The 20750-nt window shown below is 37.7% G+C and overlaps 1 pseudogene; it reads left to right on the plus strand.

Moving 5' to 3' along the window:
- Positions 1-16905: 16905 nt before the first annotated feature.
- On the plus strand, positions 16906-20568 carry LOC110207701 (translationally-controlled tumor protein homolog; annotated as a pseudogene).
- The last annotated feature ends 182 nt before the right edge of the window (positions 20569-20750 follow it).

Below are 20750 nucleotides of genomic sequence, written 5' to 3' on the forward strand. Positions count from 1 at the left end.
AAATCAACTTTGTTACGCACATCTTAATGTATCCTCTAGGCCACTGTACCCTTAGTATTCCTAGGACCTCTCTGGAGGGTAGAGAACCTCTATGTAAGGAGGACACCCTAGACCAGCCATCACTTCATTTCCCACCTGGCTGCACTACTTTGGACTTCATCATTTTCCCTACCACCACCACCACCCATTTTTAGCTTCCTTTTGTATTTTATCTTCCTCCATTAGATTTTAATCCCCTTGAGGGCAGGGGCTCTTTCTTTTCGTATTTGTAGTCATAGCTATTTGTATCCAGGGCACATAGTAAGCACTTAATAAATGTTTGTTGTTGTTTGTTCTTCATTCTTGAAGAGGACTGTGACATTATGGAGGTGATGCTGTAACATGCAAGTGAATTTAGGTGAGGGATGGTGTGCAAAATCACCAACCTCACTTTCTTCTCCAGAGCCATCTGGATCCAGTGGCCAGATACACATTAGGACAACTGGAAATAGCCCCCTGATAAATGTTTATTGACTAACTGATTGGCTAGGTGGTACAGTGGATAGAGTACCAGCCCTGGAGTCAGGAGGACCTGAGTTCAAATCTGGCCTCAGACCAAACATTTGACACTTACTAGCTGTGTGACCCTGGGCAAGTCACTGAACCCCAATTGCCTGGCCAAAAAAGCAAAACAAAAAAAACAAAAAAAATTTGGAAACGCAAATTAACTGTGAACCAACAACAGAACATTCATCTCAAGGCATGTGATAGAAGCATCAATTTTGCCAGTGCAAATAGCAGACTTTGATCTAGGGGGCCAAGGTAGGTTTTACTAGATGAAGAATATGAACATTTTGGAAAATTGGTGGGAAAAATGGTAGAAAATAGGGGGGAAAAGAGATTTTGTGATCGAGAAGCAGGAGTCTATGAGACAGGAAAAAAGAGAATTAACCTAAGATTGGAATATCATTATACCTCCTAGTTTACCAGGCAATATGAAATTAATATGCAAATTTTAAAATAAAAAAAAAACTCCTCCCTTTCCCCAATTCTATTTATTGACCAGGTCCATTTATCTACCAAGATAAACGACTTACTGAAAAACAAAAACAAAAACAAAAAAACCAAAACCAACCTGCCTGTCACTCAACACTACAACTGTTTCCTCATTTGCAAAAGACAGAATTGGCAGTCCTAAATCTATGACCTTAGAAGTCATAGAACAAAATTACAGCCAGGTAAATAATCCCATTCAGACAAAAATTTTCACCAGTTTGTACAGTCCTTCTGAAACAGTTTTGTTCTAAAGCTCAGATCTTCTTGGATAGTTATTGACATCCCTTGGCAATGACTCCAGTTCTTGGGAGGAGACTGGCATTTGCTACTTTCTGTGTTATTGTTGGCTTTTCAGGAGGAGTGATAGCTTCTTGAACTTCTATCAATGACAATCACTTCACTGACAATATTCACCATCTTCTGTCATACCATATTCAGTCAGAGTACTGTCCTGAAGTCACATCTTTGGCTACAGAAATGAAAGGGTACAATTGTAGGAGAATTTGGAATTGGTGAAGGGAAAGCCACCATTGGAGCTAGATGGGTAGAGACAATGAAGGCCTTCCTTAGCCTGGTGCATAGTGGGATAGGTAGAAAAGTCAGAGAATGAGAAGTGGTTTGTGCAGTCTTAAACCAGTGATCCAAGTCTCACTTTCTTCATTTTTGAAGCTTGGAATATTGAAGCTGGCTACTTGCCCATCTTAGACCCTCAGAAGATGAGAGAGTTAATAGTGTTTGAAGAATGCTTTGAATTCCTAAGCAGGAAACCACTGTAATAGAATAAAGACCTGTACCTATTGTCAGTTTGTGCTCTGATATTCTGTCTGGTTTTTTTTCTTTGTAAATTTCCAGCTTCAGTGTCCTTTTAATGCTCTGATGGGAAAATTACCTCTTTTTATCCCAGCATGAAACTTGTTCATGTTGTGCAAATTGTATTTGAAAGCAAAGTAACTAGTTATTTTGGCAAGATTGGATTTCCTATACAGCAGTGTCCATCTTGCTGGAAAAATATCATTCATCAAAAGAATCTGTGGGAGCCCCACCCATTGTTAGAGACCAAAAACATGTCTGTAAAAGTTGATAAATATTCAGCTAGAAGAATGCATACTTGATAGCTGTGAAAAACATTTGAAAATCATTACTCAGCAGCTCCACTAATAGCAGCACCCTCAACTCCTATTGGAAATGGGATGATATTGCTCAAAGGGCATTAGGGTGTTAGAAAGTTATGAGTCCTGTCTCTGTAGAGGGATGAGGATGTAAAAGAACTTTAAAAAAGGTGCAACTGAAGGGCAATGTTTTCTATATTTTTGACATTTATTTTTAGACATTTGAAATATAACTTTTTTATCTAGATGAAAAAAGCAATAAGAATGATGGTAAAAACAAAACCAAAACCAAGATTTACCATTTAATATCATGATGGGGCCATACGTGTCTTATATTTAAAAGTAAGGCTCTAAGGTTCTATTTCACACCCATCATATCTCTCCCTTAAATCTAACAGATTGGCAAAATTGGAAAAAGAAAATGTCAAATTCTAAAGGACCTGTGAGAAAACGGGCACATTAAAGCACTATTTGAACTATAGTTCGAAGTGGAACTACGAACTAGTCCAGCCATTTTGGAAAACAATTTAGAACTATGTTCAAAAAGTTATTAAACTATGAATGTCCTTTGATCCAGTAACATGACTACAAAATCTATAGCAAAAATATTTACAGTAGCTATTTTTGTGGCGGCAAATAATTGAAAACTGAGGGTATGTCTATCAGTTGGGAAATGGTTGAACAAGTCATGGTATATTAATGTCATGGAATATGATTGTGTTGTAATAAATGATGGAAGAGATGATTTCAGAGAAACTGGAGAAGACTGGTATATACTGATGCAGAATAAGAAAAATATATACAAAAATAATTTTGTGAAAACAAGCAACTTTGAAGGACTTAGGGACTCTTAGGAAACTTAGGAAATTAATGCCATGACCAACCATGATTACAGAGGATTCATAATAAAAACATACCACCCACCTCTTGACAGAGAAGTGGGTGGATTCAGAATACAGATGCGATCATATTTGTTTTTGGTTATGGACAATGTGGGAATTTGTTTGCTTTTATTTCTTTCTTAGTGATAGAGGGATAGGAAGAAGAGAAAACAAATTTTCATTGATTGAAAAAATTTCAATTTTTTAAAAAAAGTATGCATTAAAAAACCTAGGAAATGAAGTAAAAGTTCCTTGCTATATTATTATTTTTTGGTTTTTAATAAATTTATTACAAGCAATGTTTTAAAAATTATATGTATTCAAATTACATGTGTCAATATGGATATATCCATAAAATGTTTCTCTTGCTATATTATTTTGAAACACATTAGAAACTACTCTGAAGAAAGTGCCTTATATTCAACTTTTAAGGAAACGAATGTAAGAGACAAGTATAGGTATCTATGTTTTGGATAAGTGAAAGTTAAATTTTGGTTTAAAAAAAAGTCAAGGGAGACATAATTGTGGCCCCAAACAGATAAAGACTTAAGTTCAAAATAGAAACTTGATCTTTAGAACCTCAACAATCACTTCCAAGCCCCTTCTGTACACTTTAATACATTTAATACATTTAATCGTATGTTATATAATAAATGCTAAACATATTTCTCCACTGATATCACAGGACTGTTACCTCTCAAACTCAATTTCTAATTCTAGGACCTGGCACTATTCTCTTACAGATCACTATCTCCATTTGGGAGGGCAATTGTCTCAGCAAATTGTGAGTCATTCTATGCTGTCAGTGCTGACACCATGACAATGTTGGATGATACAAGAGTAGGCACATGAACAAATTCTATAATAGGGATCTCCTTTATGTTTTTGAGCAAGCCAAAGATAGGGCTTCTCATAGTTGTAGTTAGCTAAAATGTTAAGACCTGAAACAAAATAAAGTCATGAGTTGAAGAATAATGTCTTTAATTGAGATAACAGGGTAGCAAACCTGCCACACTGGGGAATGTCCATTGGATTTCCCAACCAAAGTGACCCATGAAAAGGTTTTTATAGTTTTAGGAGGAGAGAGAGAGAGGGGGGACAACATGAAGTAGCAAGGCCTAGTCATGAGAGTCCAGTGGCCCTTGGCAATCTGGGCAAGGAAAGCCACTTCATTCTGGTTATTTCACTCTTTGTGCCATGAATCCATTGGGAAAGGCAAGAAAATCTAAGCTCTAGATCCAGCTTGAGCCAGGTTCCCCCGCAAGGCAAGATCTCAAGATACGGGAACCTAGGGTGTGGTTCAACTCAACTTAATCAAGAGTAAATATCTTAAGAATAGGAATGTAAGAACATTACTGAAATTCTGATATTGGGAGAAACATTTAAGGCAGTGGCAGTCCATAGTACATTTGGTATTAACAATTTCTGTCACATTAATAATTATGTTAACAATTTTCTGTCAATATCATAGTACTAAATATTATTTTTCCTATGAAAAATAATTGTTTTTACCTTGACTTTTCTGTCCTTAATTTCTATCTTGTTGCCACTAAACATTGTAGGGACATTTCCACATGCCATATTTCTATGGCAGTGAGGTACTTTGTTCATTGACTCATGAGCAAAGCACCATTAAATCATAAATCTTGAGCTGGAAGAAACCTCAGAAGCTATGTAATCCAATCTCCTCCCTTTACAGATGAGAAAACTAAGGGCCATGGAGTTTAAATTCAAGTTCAAGACGAATGAGATGTCCCAGTGAAGACTTCTCAGTGTAATTAAGGTAATGAGTTCAGAAGGTAGTGTGAGAAATGAACTCTCAGAAGTGAAGGCTCCTCAAAGGGTCAAATAATTCTTGATTATTACTTTCAAAATCCTCCCCTGCTCAGACCCTGTTTTTAAGCACTTAACAGAAAGAATAAGCCCTGCCCCACCCCCAACCTGAGCCGTTTGTCCTTGGCTTTAGGCCTCTTTCCTTGTCTTTCAATTTCGTGCCTGGAATGTAAGCCTCACCTCCCAGTTAAGGGGATAGGAAGAAACTTTCAAGCTTAGAATGTAAGTTCCACCTCCCAGTTAGAATGTAAGTCCCACCCCCAGTTAAGAGGATAAGGGATAGTGGTGGGTGGAGACTTGTTTGAGTGGTGGGCGGAGATTTGCTTTTAAAAGGCGGCCCCTGTTAGGTGGTGTCTCTCTCTTTCTCTCTCCAGTGTATCGGAGGAGCAGACAGCCATCTCTCAAGATTGTAATAAAGGTAACCTTTGCTTTCCACCTTGAGAAGTCTCTGAGTTTAATTTGGGTTGGGGTCGCTGTCCCACACAGCTTTGGACATCCCACCGAGATTTTGCCCATCTGTGAGGCAGACTACAGTCTAGACCCTGGGGGTCAGGGCGCCCTCCTAGATTTCTCTGGCAACCCTCAGACCAGACTTAGGGAGTCTCCCTCCGTTTGGGTAAGGTCTTGAAGAGAGACGCTCAAGGGAGAAAACAAAGGCAGGGCAGCTATAAGATTGTGTGAAGCCGGCTGGCCAGGTAAATAGAGTGAAATAGAGTGAAATAGAGTGAAGAAATGGATCAGTCACTTGAGTTGTATGCCTACAGCCAGACCCTGGCTCTCATGTTCCTTCATTCCTTAGGTCCTTGACTTGGAGGGAAGGTGATGACCCTCAGCTAAATTAACTAACTGCTAAGTCTCTGACTTGGGGGTGGGGGTGACCCGGCCCAACTAAATTCTGGGGACACAGAGAGCATTCAGGTGACTGTAAGGGGGAAGAGCAACCTCTTCTGTTAGTTAATCGTTGAGTCACTGACTCAGAGAGAAGAGCAATCTCTCTCAGACAAATTCATTTGTGTAATTGCATATAGGTAAGAAAATTATGGGCAAACCGTAGTCTGAAGTAGTAAACCAGAAGCTGCCATTTGATATTCCAGAAGATAGTCTTTTAGGGAGTAGACTCCAAGATTGGAATGAACTACCAAAATAAAAAGGGAAAGATACAAAAAAAAATTTTTTGGATTAAATATGATGTGAGGACTCTGCAGCAATTTGTTGTATGTCTGTTTTGTGTTCCTGTTTGTATGCATTGTGTGAATGAGAGTGAATAGAGGGTTTGAGAGTAAAAGGTTTGGAAAATTTTGGAATAAAAAAAATAAAAAATAAACAATTTTTTTTTTGTAAGACCAGTGAATTGTTCAGAATGCATAGTGAGGTTGTAAAAGCAGTCCAGGAAGAGAGGGAGGGCCCTATTCAATTATCTATAGAGGGTTATGTCCTGTTCAAATTGCTGAAGCCTGAGATTTTCAGGAGGGAGATTCCATCTGATAAGCCTCTAAGAAGCAGAGGGGACTTTTTTTCTTAGTTCCCTTAAGGAAGCAGGAAAGAAAAGGTGGATTTAGAGCAGGAATTGTCACCATGTGTCTTTCCAAGGGAATATATAAATTTGTGGATGAAATTTCCTTTTAGAGGGCCAAGAGTATTGGATTTAAAGCAAAAATGTTTTTAATTGTTTATTATTAATGATTATAAATTGAGATCTGATTGGATTTAAGTTTACTGTTAAAAAATGGTTATGAGATGTGGCATTATTAGTTAATGTAATTGTTGAAAGTACTAAGAATAATAAGATTGATAATTTTCTATTTGTGATAATCCGGAAATGCAACTGGTGTTATCTGAAGTTTATTGTTTAAGTTATTACTATGTTTCTAAATTGTATTGTATTTCCAAAACTCTTAGATTGTAAAATTTGAGGAACTACTGTGAGGTAGAAATGGTGTTTAGGTAACTCTTGAATGGATCTTTTAGTGATAAAGATGAGATAATTTGAAACTGTTAATACCTAGTGAGGTATATTTGATTATAAGACTGATAGGAGATTTTCATTTAAAATCTTGACTATTATATAAAAATATATATATATTTGGTGGTTTAAAGTTATAGTTTCAACATATTAATGATGAGATGAATTATTCTCTCTTCAAAGTGATTAGGAGTGCATTCATCTAAATTGATAATGGGTTATTTCAAAGTTTATTACAATTTTGGGAACAATTTTATAATGTATGCCCTGTGATACAAACATATTTTATTGTAAAAAAAAACCTTATTGATATGTATTTGGAATTAATGAGGTATTCTCTCATATTAGGACCTCAATTAGAAATTGGAAAAATAAAAAAATATATATGTATATCTATATATGTATGTATACATATTTGTTTTTCAACCCAGGCCTTCTTTAGGCCAACTATTGGGTTTGTTGAGGGATGGGCCACGTGGGCCAGACTCAAGGCAGGGACTAGTGGGCCTGGGGGAAATCCAGGCTACCAGCCACCAAATTCCTGATTGGGAGTGTCATTGTGGTTGAATCAGGATGTGGCCCGAGGATATCAGACCAGTAAAAAGACAATGATGGGCTACTGTAGATAATAAAGAAAAGCCAGTCTGGTGGGGTGGGAGTGGCCCCAGGAGACTGGACCTAGTGAAAGAATTCAGAAAGAAAGAAAGATCTTTATTGGGTCTATTCTAAGTTTTTAATATACTGCTTACATATTTCTGAATGTGATGTAGTCTAGTAAGTCATTGTATTAGTTACGTTGTTGGAAGGGCAATCTATTTTATAACCCAGAATGTTAAATTAAGAATTGTGCCTTGAGAGGGGCAGCTAGTTGGCGCAGTTGATAGAGCACTGGCCCTGAAGTCAGGAGGACCTGAGTTCAAATCCAGCCTCAGACCAAACACTTGACACTTACTAGGTGTGTGACCCTGGGCAAGTCACTTAACCCCAATTGCCTAAAAATAAAAGAAATTTAAATAAAAGAATTGTGCCTTGAGGGCAGGGGCGCTTTCTTTTTGTATTTGTAGTTATAGCTATTTTATCCAGGGCACATAGTAAGTACTTAATGTTTGTCATTGTTGTTTGGATATATAGATCATTTCCTTTTTTTCTTCCTTGCTCTACACTGGCTATGAAGCTATGAAGCCTTCCCTGGCTCCTGATGGTGGTGATCCATCCACTTCTCTGAAATTTCATAGCATTTTATCAGTATCTCTGCTATGGGACTTACTGAAGTCTTCTATTGTAATTACTGGTTTACACATCTTATCTTCTCCATTATTCACTTGTGGTTAGGGACTTGGCCAAGACTTTTTATTATCTTTTTATCCCCCACTGTGCATTCTATAGTGCCCTCCTACAGAGTAAATGCTCAATAAATGTTGAATGAATCTAACTTGAGGGGAAAATTGTTTTTTAAAGAAAAGAAATAATTTAAATAGAGAAAACAATGCTTCTTCCACATATTTTAGTAGTGCCTAACAAAATCAGACAACTGATCCTTTTGGAGGTGGGGGAAAAGTACATACATACACATATACACTTATATATTTTTTACACGCCTGTGATTTCATTGTTATAGGGAACTTCAATAAGGAAACTGCCTCTACCAATGAAGATTGGATTATAGGCTTAGAGAGTTGCCTTGAGGGGCACTGAAAGGTAAATGAATTTCCTGGGGTCTCTCAGCCAGGGAAAACCCAGGTCTTTCTGATACTTAGACTGGCCAAGGCTGTATATGCTATACTATGTTTCCTCTCATTGAAAAATCAATATCGTGAAATACTCTATAGATGGTAAAACAATAAGCAAAAAGGACCTATGTTGTGTATAATTTTGGTAACTTCCTCTGGAGGGGAGAGATCTGGACTATAGAAATTATACAAAATGACAAAAAAAAGATCTCATTCAGATAAGCTTTCAAACTAATTATCTTTCTATGTAGTCAGACAATGATGAAATTAGAGTGCATTAAAGCATAACTATTTAAACCTATATTAGATTAAGTCTATTAATTAAAGTATCTTTAACTTAAATTACTAATAGAGTGACAATTTTAATTAGTTGAATTTATTATATATTGGAATTCTATTCAAAAGTAAATTGTTTTCCTTTAACTAAACCAGGTTGGGAATAGGAGGGAACTTTCCTCAACTGATTAAGCTGTGTGACACCTGCCAAGGCACTCTAAAGAATGGTGTAGGTTGGATACTAATTACTCCTTGGACAGTGTAGTTTATAAAAAGGAGAAGGAAGTGATTGCTGTTTTTGCTGTCAATATAGGGATTTCCTGGGATACCCTTATTTCCAGAGTAGTTTATCTTAGTAACAATAGCTAGCATTTATATATCATTTTAAGTTTTGCAAAGTACTTTATGTGTGTTATTTTCTTTGGTCCTCACAACAACCCTGACAGCTAGGTAGATAGAATGTTGGATCCGGAGTCAAGAACCTGAACTTGAGTTTAAATTTGTTCTCAGACACTTACTAGCTATGTGACCTTGGGCAAATTACTTAACCTCTGCCTGCCTCAGTTTCCTCATTTGTAAAATGAAGATAATAATAGCATCTGTCTTCCAGGATTGCAGGGAGAATAAAATGTGAAGTTATTTGTAAAATACTTTGCCAATAATAAAACACTACACACACACACACACACACACACACACATGCACACGCACGCACGTACATGGGCTCGCGCACCTGCGCATGCACACAGTACTATTATTATTCTCATTTTTAAAGATAAGAAAATTGAGGTTTAGGGAGGTTAAGTGATGTGACCTAGGTTACATCTAGAAGAGTCTGAAGCCATATTTGAACTCAGATCTTCTTGACTCCTAGTACAAGCTGTCTGTGTCCTGTGCCAGTTAGTGGCCTTTTAATCTTACACTTTTTTCATAATACTTCTAACAGAGAAGCAGAAGTGGTAAGAACACTGAACTCTGGAACAGGAGACCTGTTTTCAAGCCCTTGGTCCACTGCTTCTCAGCTGAGTGTCCCTGGGGGAAATTAATTTTTTAAAAATTTTTATTAATTTATTTTGATTTACAAACAATTACTTTCATATGCTTTTGAGTTTAAAATTTTTCTCCCCCTTCTTCCCCACCACCCTCCCCAAGACGGCACACAATCTCATATAGGCTATACATTTACATTGCCATTAAATGTACTTTCACATTAGTGAAGTTGTAAGTAAAAATTAAAACCAATAGGAGGAACCATCAGAAAGAGGAAACAAAACTCAACAGAAGAGAAAAAAAATGATAGCGATTCAACTTCCATAGTTCTTTCTTTGGATGTGGATAGCATTTTCCATCATGAGGCCTCTGGAGATGTCTTAGATCCTTGTATTGCTGAGAAAAGGTTAAGTTTATCAATATTAGTCATCACACAACATGGCTGTTATTGTGTACAACGTTCTCTTGGTTCTGCTCACTTCACTCAGCATCAGACCATACAAGTCTTTCCAGGTTTTTCTGAAGTCAGCCTGTTCATCATTTCTTATAGCACAATAGTATTCCATTACATTCATATACCACAACTTGCTCAGCCATTCCACAATTGATGGGCATCCTCTCAATTTCCAATTCTTTGCCGCCACAAAAAGAGCTGCTATGAATATTTTTGTACATGTGGGTCCTTTTTCCCATTTGTATAATCTCTTTGGGATATAGCCCTAGAAGCTATTGCTGGGTCAAAGGGTATGCCTATTTTTATAACCCTTTGGGCATAGTTCCAAATTACTCTCCAAAATGGTTGGATTAGTTCACAACTCCACCAACAATGCATAGTGTTCCAATTTTCCCACATCTTCTCCAACATTTATCGTTTTCCTGTTTTCTCATGTTGGCCAATCTGATAGGTGTGCTGTGGTACCTCAGAGTTGTTTTGATTTGCATTTCTCTAATCAATAATGATTTAGAGCATTTTTTCATATGACTATAGATGGCTTTAATTTCTTCATCTGAGAACTGTCTGTTCATATCCTTTGACCATTTGTCAATTGGGGAATGGCTTGTAGTCTTATAAATTTGTCTTAATTCTCTACATATTTTAGAAATGAGGCCTTTATCAGAGAGACTGTTTGTAAAAATTCTTCCCCAATTTGCTATGTTCCTTCTAATCTTAGTTGCATTGGCTTTGTTTGTGCAAAAACTTTTCAATTTAATGTAATCAAAATTATCTATTTTGCTTTTCGTACTGTTCTCTATCTCCTGTTTGGTCATGAATTCTTCTGTTCTCCATAAATCTGATAGGCAAACTATTCCTTGCTCTCTCATTTTGCTTATAGTATCAGTCTTTATTTCTAAATCATGAACTCATTTTGACTTTATTTTGGTATGCAGTATGAGATTTGGGTCTATGCCTAGTTTCTGCCATACTCTTTTCCAGTTTTCCCAGCAGCTTTTCTCAAAGAGTGGGTTCTTATCCCAGAAGCTGGGGTCTTTGGGTTTATCAAATAATAGATTGGAGGAAATTATTTAACTCAAGAGCCTTACCATTTTTATCTGTGGAGAGGAAATATGATTATTTGCATTACCTACATGATACAGTTGCTCTGGGGATCAGATTGTATTCTTGTTTATGAAGATCTTTGTCACTGTAAGACACTATAAAAATAACAATCCTTTTTATAGACAGGTGGCAAGTCATGTATTTCCCCTTGGCAGATGTAGAGGTATAGCATAAGGAGAATTAAAAGTTTACCTTAGGGAGACAGTGTGGTTAAGAGCAGAGTGTTGAATTTAGAATTGCTGGTCCAGGATTCACATCCTGGCTCTGCTACTTATTACCTAAATGACTTTGGACTTCTCCCATCAGTTTCCCTTATATGTAAAATGAGGGGATTGGACTAAAAGACCTCTAAGGTCCTTTCCAAGTCTCTAAAGCAGCCAACCTAAATTTACATAACATGAATTTGGGAACAATAGTAGGGACCTTGATAACTACTAACATTTTAATTAATTGAAACATGTTAATCTTACATTAAAATTTGATTTATCAGGTTACTTTAAATATATTATTATGTCAGAGCAATTGTCCAATTTGAAGGTATACTTTTATTTTATTATTTTTAATTTGTGGAATAAACAATAGTATAATAAAAAAGATGATTGTATATAAAACTGCAAATCGATCACATATAACTTTCTCTTTCTTTAAATGAATAATAAAGTTATCATGTAAATTTTTTTCTTTCTTCCCCCTCTCCCCTTCTCTAGAGATGGCTACCATTAGATACAAATGTGTATATATATGTAAAATCATTCTATACACACTTCTTTTTATCATTCTTTCTCTGGATGCAGATAGTGTCTTCCTTCATATGTCCTTTGTAGTTAGGTCTATTTTTTATCAACTGATATGTATATTTGAAGGTGGTTAAAATATGGGGTCTCATTGTAGTTTTAGCCTCTACAGTGAACCTCAAGCCCACTTACCCTGTGCTTTTATATAGTAATTAAGGCTATAATTTAAACTCATATCATTTTAGTCCCATGCTTAAGGATTCAAACCTTGGGTTCATGACTCCAAATGCTTTTTGTAATATACTATACTCATACTAGGTGGGTGCAGGCTCAAATGTATCCCAATTTACCAGTCAATCAATAAACATTTAGTAAGCACCTACTACATCCTTACTTTGCTAAGTGCTGTGGAAAAAAGAAACAGTCTCTGCCCTCAATGAGTTTGCAGTCTAATGGGGAAAGACACCACACAGAAGGAGCTGAAAAGCAGAAATCAGGGCAGAACCAGGGCATAGGGGAAAAGTCAGATAAGTCCCAAAGTAGTGCAGCCAGACTGAAATGAGATATTCTGAGCTGAGATCCCTCCCTAAATGGAGCTTTTGTACTTCTTGGCTCCACCCTCCAATCAAAAGAACAGAAGGTGGGGTCTTAATGCTGATGGGAATGATGAGCTTCCTGGGGCGTGGTGGAAAAGTCAAAGAAGTCCCAGAAAAATAAAACTGCTTTAGGGATCTAGGGAATGCTAATGAGGAAGTAAACAAATTCGCACATATGTTGTATAGAAAAGGCCACCATACAATGTGAGTGTACTAAACTACCCATTATGGCAGAGAAGGAAAATGGAAACAAGGGTCTAAGTACCTGGGGGGGAGGGGGAGGCAGTCACTCTGATGTTAAAACCAGAAATGTTTTCTCACCAGCTGCCAGCTGAATGAGAGCTGCTATATACCATTCTCAGAGACTCCTCGGCTGCTAGTGATCTGGAGACAGCAGCTGCCTTTGTCAGTTTTCTTTCAGTATCACTAGATACTTGTAGTAATGCTAGAAAATTGTGCAGCTGCCATACTTGTACTAGACTTTGCACAATACAAGGATAATTCCATGCCTGTGCTGTTTTGGGTCCTTAAATATCTTGCTCTGGATCAGCTCAGCCTGGCCCTTGTGATCTTGGAAAATGAAGGACCTAGGGAATTGGAGTAGGGAGGGCCTAGTCTGAGTCTATTTGTAGGTAGCAAGAAAGACCAGGGAACTGGTCTTAGCTAATGAAATTGGTCAGGGAATTGGCTGCTCATGAGAACTAAATTAACTAGGCTCTTACATGAAAGTAAGTTTTGAGGTCTCCCTGTCTATGCAATCAAAGGAAGATACCTGTAGAAATTTTTCCCCCCTCCTTTCTTCCAGAAAGCTGCTGAGCCCCCTGGGTTTTTTTTTTTTTACTACTTCTTCCCTCCCTTCTATCCCCCCTTCCTTTTCTTTCTTCTTTTCCCTCCTACTGCCTATAGGGCAAATTAGATTTCTATACCTCACGGATTATGTTATTCCATTGTTGAGCCAAATCTGATGACAGTAAGGTTCAAACAATGCTCATCTCCTCCCCCCCTTCTTTCCCTCTGCTGGAATAGGTTTTTGTGACTTTTCCTGTAATGTAATTTACCCTTACCTGCCTCCTCCTTTCCTTTTCTCTCAGTATATTTTCTTAGATCAGATTAATCCACTTGCTTGGATCCATTTAACCCACTTGATCAGATTTTTTTTTTGTCATTACATCCAAGTCAACTTATACCCAGCCCCTTTATGTATACCCCTTTAACATGGTATAATAACAATACAGTTCTCAAGAGTTACAAGTGTCATCTTCCCTTGTAGGGATGTAAACAGTTTGCCCTTATTAATAGCATGTTGTTTCCTTCTGTCCCATTTACATTTTTATGTCTCTCTTGAGTCTTGTATTTGAAGATCAAAGTTGCTGTTGAGTCTTTTTATCAGGAAGGTTTGGAAGTCCCCTATTTCGTTGAATATCCATCTCCTCCCCTGAAAGATCATGCTCATTTTTGCTGGGTAGTTCATCGTTTGGTTGTAATCCAAGTTCCTTTGCCTTACAGAATATCATATTCCATACCCTATGGTCTTTTAATGTAGAAGCTGCAAGGTCCTGTGTCATCCTGACTGTGGTTCCATGATATTTAAATTATTTCTTTCTGTCTTCTTGCAAGTAATTTTGGAATTTGGCTACTATATTCCTTAGCATTTTCAATTTGAGATCTCTTTCAGGAGGTGATCAGTGGATTCTTTCTATGGCTATTTTACCCTCTGGTTCTAGGACCTCAGGGCAGTTTCCCTTTATGATTTCCTGAAAGATTCTATCCAGGCTCTTTTTTTTCATTGTGATTTTCAGGTAGACTAATAATTTTTAAAATGTCTCTCCTGGATTGATTTTCCAGGTCAGTTGTTTTATTAACCAGGTATTTTACATTTTCATCTATTTTTTCATTCTTTTGTTTCTGTTTGACTGATTCTTGCTCTCTCATAGAGTCATTGGCTTCCATTTGCCTAATTCTAATTTTTAACAAATTGTTTTCTTCTATTAGATTTTATATCTCCATTCCCATTTGACCAATTTCATTTTTTTAGGGACTTGTTTTCTTCAGTGTACTTTTTTTTTCCAGTTGGCCAATTTCATTTTTTAAGTGTTTGTTTTCTACAGTTAATTTTTGTCCTTCCTTTTCCAAGCTATTGACTCTCTCTTGCATACCTCTTATTTCTTTTCCCATTTTTCCTTCTACCTTTCTCATTTGACTTTTAAAATCCTCCTTGACCTCTTCTAAGAAGGCTTTTTGGGCTTCAGACCAGTTCGTATTCCCTTTTGAGGTTCCAGATGTGGGTTTGTTGACAATGTTGTCCTCTTCAGAATTTCTGCCTTGATCTTCACTCTTCCCATAATGAGAATCTGTCATACATTTCTTTTTGCTCATGGCTTCCTGGCCTTTAAAGAGATTGAGCTCTCCTGTTGGGGAGCAGAGGGCACTGACCCAAGCTTCTTGTGTTGGGAGTCTAGGTCTTGATCACTGGCTTTGTGTGCTGGGGCCTCCGATGTTGGCAATTGGAGGCTGTAGGGTTCTGGCAGCTTACCTGGTGTTGGGCTGGAATCAGCAAGGCTGGAACTCTAGAGCAATTCTAGGTTGCCTGTTTTTCCTTTCCTTTAGCTTTCTTCAGCTCCTTTCAGATGGATGTTGCAGGGTGTTTATCTGCCTGGGGCCCTTTATACTGCTGCTTCCCTTATTTTTGCTGAGGCACTGGGAGACTTGGTTGCTGTAGAATGCAGAGGTACCTGGTGATTTTCCATGCTGGTTTCCATCAGTTCCCCCACCCTCACTGATGCACCTGGGGGTCCTGGTGTTGGTGTTTGCCTGCTCCACCACCTGGGTTTCAGGATCTCCTCCTGGTATGCTGAAGTGGGGCTTTCTGCTTGCTTGCTGGGAAGAGTCCTGTTCTGTACTACTCCCCTTCCCCCAGAGCAAGAGGGGCCTTTCCCATTAATCATTCAAGCTACCTGGGCCACTGGACTGCTGCACCCCATGTATCTTCTGGGTCAGCTGTTCCAGGGTTTTTCCTGGGGGCGATGTTTTCTGGGCTTTCAGAGGTTAATAAGGGAGGGTAAGGTTTGGATTTTTTTTTTTAGTACGGGTTCTAAAGTAGAAGTTTTTGTTACTTCAAGCTCAGTGTGAGTTGTTTCAGGTAATCATAATTAATTATAACCAAGAACCATATAACAAATAACAAAGCTTTGAATTAAGACAAAATAGCAGTAGATAATAGTTATAATAGTAAATAAGAGATATAAAGAGAATCTGCCCCAGATTCCTATGTCATCAGTGGGAGAGTGGACAATGCTCAGACAGCTCATACTAGATTTGCATCTTGGCTGGAGCATCTCTTACAGCTCTTTAACCTAGCTATGAGTTGTTTCACTGATGTCTCAACTCAGATGGTGCCACTCCTCTCTGTCTCCAAAGCTGACATAGGTTTCTTCTTTGATAAGTTGTTCCTGATATATGTTAGAACTCTTTTCTACTCTGGGGCTTGTTTTTCTTCAAAGGGAATTTAAATAATCTTTTTTTGAGAGAGCATAGCCAATATGCCTAGGGCTAATCAACGGTTTTCAGCTATTCTGGTGTCAGCTGACTAACCATCTGCACAGAGAAGAGTCCATCAAGTTAAGATTTATTGATTTTTGAGGTTGGGTGGGGGAGGTTCAAACTTCCTTCCCTCTCAGAGAGAATTCCCCAAGGTTCCTTTTATACTTTAGGGTCATAGGATCTTAGCTTTAGAGCTGGAATGTACCTTGGTCTAATCCAATCTTTTCATTTTACAGTTTAGGTGAATGATGTCCAGAAAAGCAAGGAAAGGCAACAACCATTTATTAAGTGCTTAGTGTGTTCCAGGCACTGTGCTAAGCACTAGGGATGCAAATACAAGCAAATGTTAAGACAGTCCTTGCCCTAAAATAGCCCAGATTCTAATAGGGGAAGACAACACACAAAAAGAAACTGAGAAGGGGACAGAGGAAGGGAAGTATCGCATAGGAACACGGTGTAGCAATATCAGATGTTAGCTAAGGCATGGCGGCAAAGTCCGGAAAGTTAAAAGCAGAGCCAGGAAGGGAAGGAAGGCTAGCCAGCCTGAGTTGCTCCCCAAAATGGATATTCCAGGAGAAACTCACCAATGGGAGAAGGAGGTTGGTATAGAGGTGGGCTTTTCCTGGGTAAGGAGATAGGGGAGTGGATGGATATTCCGGGATGAGAAGGCCCCAGACCCTGAGGGAAATTTCAGAGCCAGACTGCCCCCAAGGCCTGGTAAGTCTGGAAAGCCAGGAGCAGAATGTCACTTCCACTGAGAGTTCAAGTTTATTCCTCGAGTTCACATAGGTAGTATGTGGCAGAACTGGGATTCCGACCCAGATTCTCTGGGTCCAAATACAACACACTTTCCATTGCATCACTGGCTCTGTAGCTTGGGTTAGTAGATTTCTTTCAACTCTCATCATGCTTTTGGTAATTAGGGCCATGCAAATTGCCTTGAAGCTTTGACAAACTAAGAAAAAGCTTGAAGAGAGTGGGATGGAGGTTCATTCCTATAGCTATGCCTAGGGTCGTTGTCCTCCTTATACTAAGATTTAGCGATTTTAAAATACTACCACTTCCTTCAGTACAAAGCTGCTCAGAGTAAATAATTCCCTGGTATGTAACCTTTTCTTTTTCTTCTTTTTGATGTTGGGTACCCTCATCAGACCCTTTAACTTTAAGTCAGTTTGTGGAATAAATTAAGGATCTTAATGTATAATGGTTCTTTTTTTTTTTTAGGCAATTGTGGTTAAGTGACTTGCCCAGGGTCATACAACTAGTCAGTGTCAAGTGTTTGGTCTGAGGTCAAATTTTAACTCAGGTACTCCTGACTTCAAGGTCCGTGCTCTATCCATTGTGACACCTAGCTGCCCCATCTTAATGTATAATGAAGGAAATATTTTCACAGTCTCTGACAAAAAGAAAGAAAAATATCTTTTTCTCTGTGTGAAACATCAGCCAAATGAATATATGGCTCATCAAGTTCAAAACCTCAATCTTGATGCTGCTTAAAGAGCACTTAGCTTTGTTTAAGAAATCAAAAACATGATAACATCTACTGATACCCTTTGTGGTAGTTAAAAGTTCTGAAGGGACAACTTATTCTTGAGCAATTATTAAAAAAATTTCTTTTTTAAAAATAAATTTTTATTGGTACTTTTGTTTTTATACCACCTATATTTCTTACTGTATCTCTCCCTCTAACCCCTCCCAGTTAACCTTCTTTTATAATAAAGAATTTTAAAAGAGGAAGAAAAATAAGCAAGCTCTATAAAACTAACACATCAAGAAAGCAGGACATTGTAAACTGTGTTTTACATCCATGGTCACCAACTTCTTCAAAGAATCAGGGCAGGGAATCCACTCATATTTCTTCTTTGGGGGAAGGCTTGATCATTTTTATTTTGTACCACTGTTTTGATTATTTTTTTTTTGTTCCTCCTATTTGAATTACAATAATCATTTTTCATTACTTTTCATTTGATAAAATTATTTTCATGCTTCTTTGTATTCGTTATATCCAACATTCCTGATAGCAAAGTAATATTCCAATAAGATCATGAACTGAAGTTTGTTTAGTTATTACTCAGTTGATGTGCATCTACTTTGTTTACCATTCCTTCGCTACCACAAAAAGTACTTCTATGAATCATATGCTGTAGAAGAGACTTTTATTTCCTCTTAGATAAACTTGGAGTATATGCCTAACCATCCAAAACCAAAAAGGTCTGGGTTAGAGAGGTAGCTGGTTTCTCACTGCTGAAGCTTTTGAGCGGAGACTTGATGACCTCTCTAGCTATGCCTAGGTCACCTTCCCTGTCAGTGCTGCTGTCAGGAATCTTTTGGTATATGGGTTGGATTAGATGGTTGCTGAGGGTCCCTTCCAGTTCTCAAATTCTGGGATATTGAGATTTCTACATCAAGTGGTGTGGATGTTTTAGTCGCTTTCTTTTCTTAAAAAAAATCATAATTCTAAATTGTTTTCCAGAATGGTTAGACCAATTCATAGCTACACCAACAGTGTATTAGCTTACCTATCTTTTTAAAGTTTCTCTAACCTTTACTTTTCTCATATATTGTCATCTCTGGTAATTTCTGAGTGTGAGAGGGAAACAAAGTTGCTTTAATTTGTATTTTTCTTGTTATTAGTGACTCAGAACAATATTTCACATAGCTGTCAATAGTTTATAATTCTTCTTTCAAGAACTATTTGTTAGTATCACTTGACCACTAATACATTGGAGAATGGCTCTTGGCCTTATATGTTTTAGTTCCCTTTAGATCTCAAGTCCTTATTGGAGATATCTGATGTAATGGTTTCCTCCAATTAATAGCTTCCTTTAAAAATACATAATGATAGCATTATTATATTATAGGCAGCTGGTGGCAAAAGTGATAAAGTGCTGAACTTGGAGTTAAGAAGATCTGAGTTCAAATTTGGTCTCAGACACTTACTAGCTGTGTGACTCTAAGCAAGTCATTTAGCCTCTGTTTACTTCAGTTTCCTCAACTGTAAAATGGGGATAATAATAGCACTGACCCCACAATGTTCTTTTTATAAAAGTGCTTATTTAAAAATTTTTATTTAAAAATATGATTTAAAAAATCATATCACTATGTGGGAGCTACATAAATTCTTATTCCTTTCCCCTCCTCCATTTTATTTGAGTTGTGTTGATTTTGTTTGTGTAAAAAAAAACCACAACTTTTTTCAAGTTCATGCAATTGAAATCATCCATTTTGTTTTTTTGTGATATCTTCCATTGCTTAGCAATGTTCTCCCTAGCCATATTTGTTAAAGGTGCTTGACCTGGTTCTCCTTTAAATGTTTTGTATTGTGACTCCACAGGGCACCATGATTTTCCTGCCCTCCTTTGGACAGCATCCATTGCTAATAGCATTAGACTTGTAACTGGATTCTGTGTCTTCCAGACTCTCCTCTTCAATTCATCCTTCATAATGCTGTCAATCTTAATGAATAGATCTTATTGGGCTTTTTCTCCTGCTCCCCGCTCCGCATCCCACCTTCCCAAGCGTTGCTCTGGCTACATTGTGCTCCTGGACCCTGCATCAGTAGCACTGCCCCCGCTGCCTCCCTCCTTCTGCCTCCTTGATCGTCTACCGGGGCTTGATTAGCCATAATGAGATGTTCTCCCACATTTACAAGATTGGGGAGATCCCGTACTAGCTGCACCAGAAGGGGAAAATGGTCAGGAGGACAGAGGGTACCACTGAGGACAGGGTACCATTAATGATTCTCTCATTGGTGGAAATGCCTCTGCTGAAGGTCCTGAGGGAGAAGGAACAGATGGCACTGTGATCACTGGAGTTGATATGGTAATAAACCATCATCTGCAAGTACCTAGTTTCACAAAAGAATCCTACAAAAAGTACATCAAGGACTACCTGAAATCAATCAAAGTCATACTTGAAGAACACAACCCAGATAGTGCAAAACTTTTTATGACAGGAGCTGCAGAACAAATCAAACACATCCTTGCTAATTTAAAAAAGGATCAGTTCTTTACAGGTGAAAACATGAAACCAGATGGCATGGTGGCTGTCTTGGACTTCCATGAGAATGGTGTGACTCCATATATGATTTTATTTAAGGATGGTTTAGAAACGGAGAAATGTTAACAAATTCAGCTGATTACTTTGAATCACCTGTCATCATAACTGGCTGCTGCTTTTTGTCATCTATACAACATCAGGACTTGGACTGATGTCATCTTGAGCTTTATTCATTTATTTTTTACCTTGATTTATGTGGAGTGGAGGCATTGTTTTTAAAAATGTGGCATGTAGGTTGTCTAAAATAAAACACATTTAAACCCATTTGAGAGAATTCCTCTTGGTCTAATGTTTTTTTAAGCTCAAATTACAGTAACTTGCTACAGTTGTACCTCAAGAATCATTGTAAAGATCATTGACTGGTCTTAGGTTACTTTTCAGCATGAGACACTTCAGATAGACTTTTCTACAGTTGACTCTTGTGAAAAAGGGAAGAGATGTCCACA

Source organism: Phascolarctos cinereus, unplaced genomic scaffold (genome assembly GCF_003287225.1).
Source record: "Phascolarctos cinereus isolate Bilbo 61053 unplaced genomic scaffold, phaCin_HiC Scaffold_2;HRSCAF=192, whole genome shotgun sequence".
NCBI classification, from domain to species: domain Eukaryota; kingdom Metazoa; phylum Chordata; class Mammalia; order Diprotodontia; family Phascolarctidae; genus Phascolarctos; species Phascolarctos cinereus.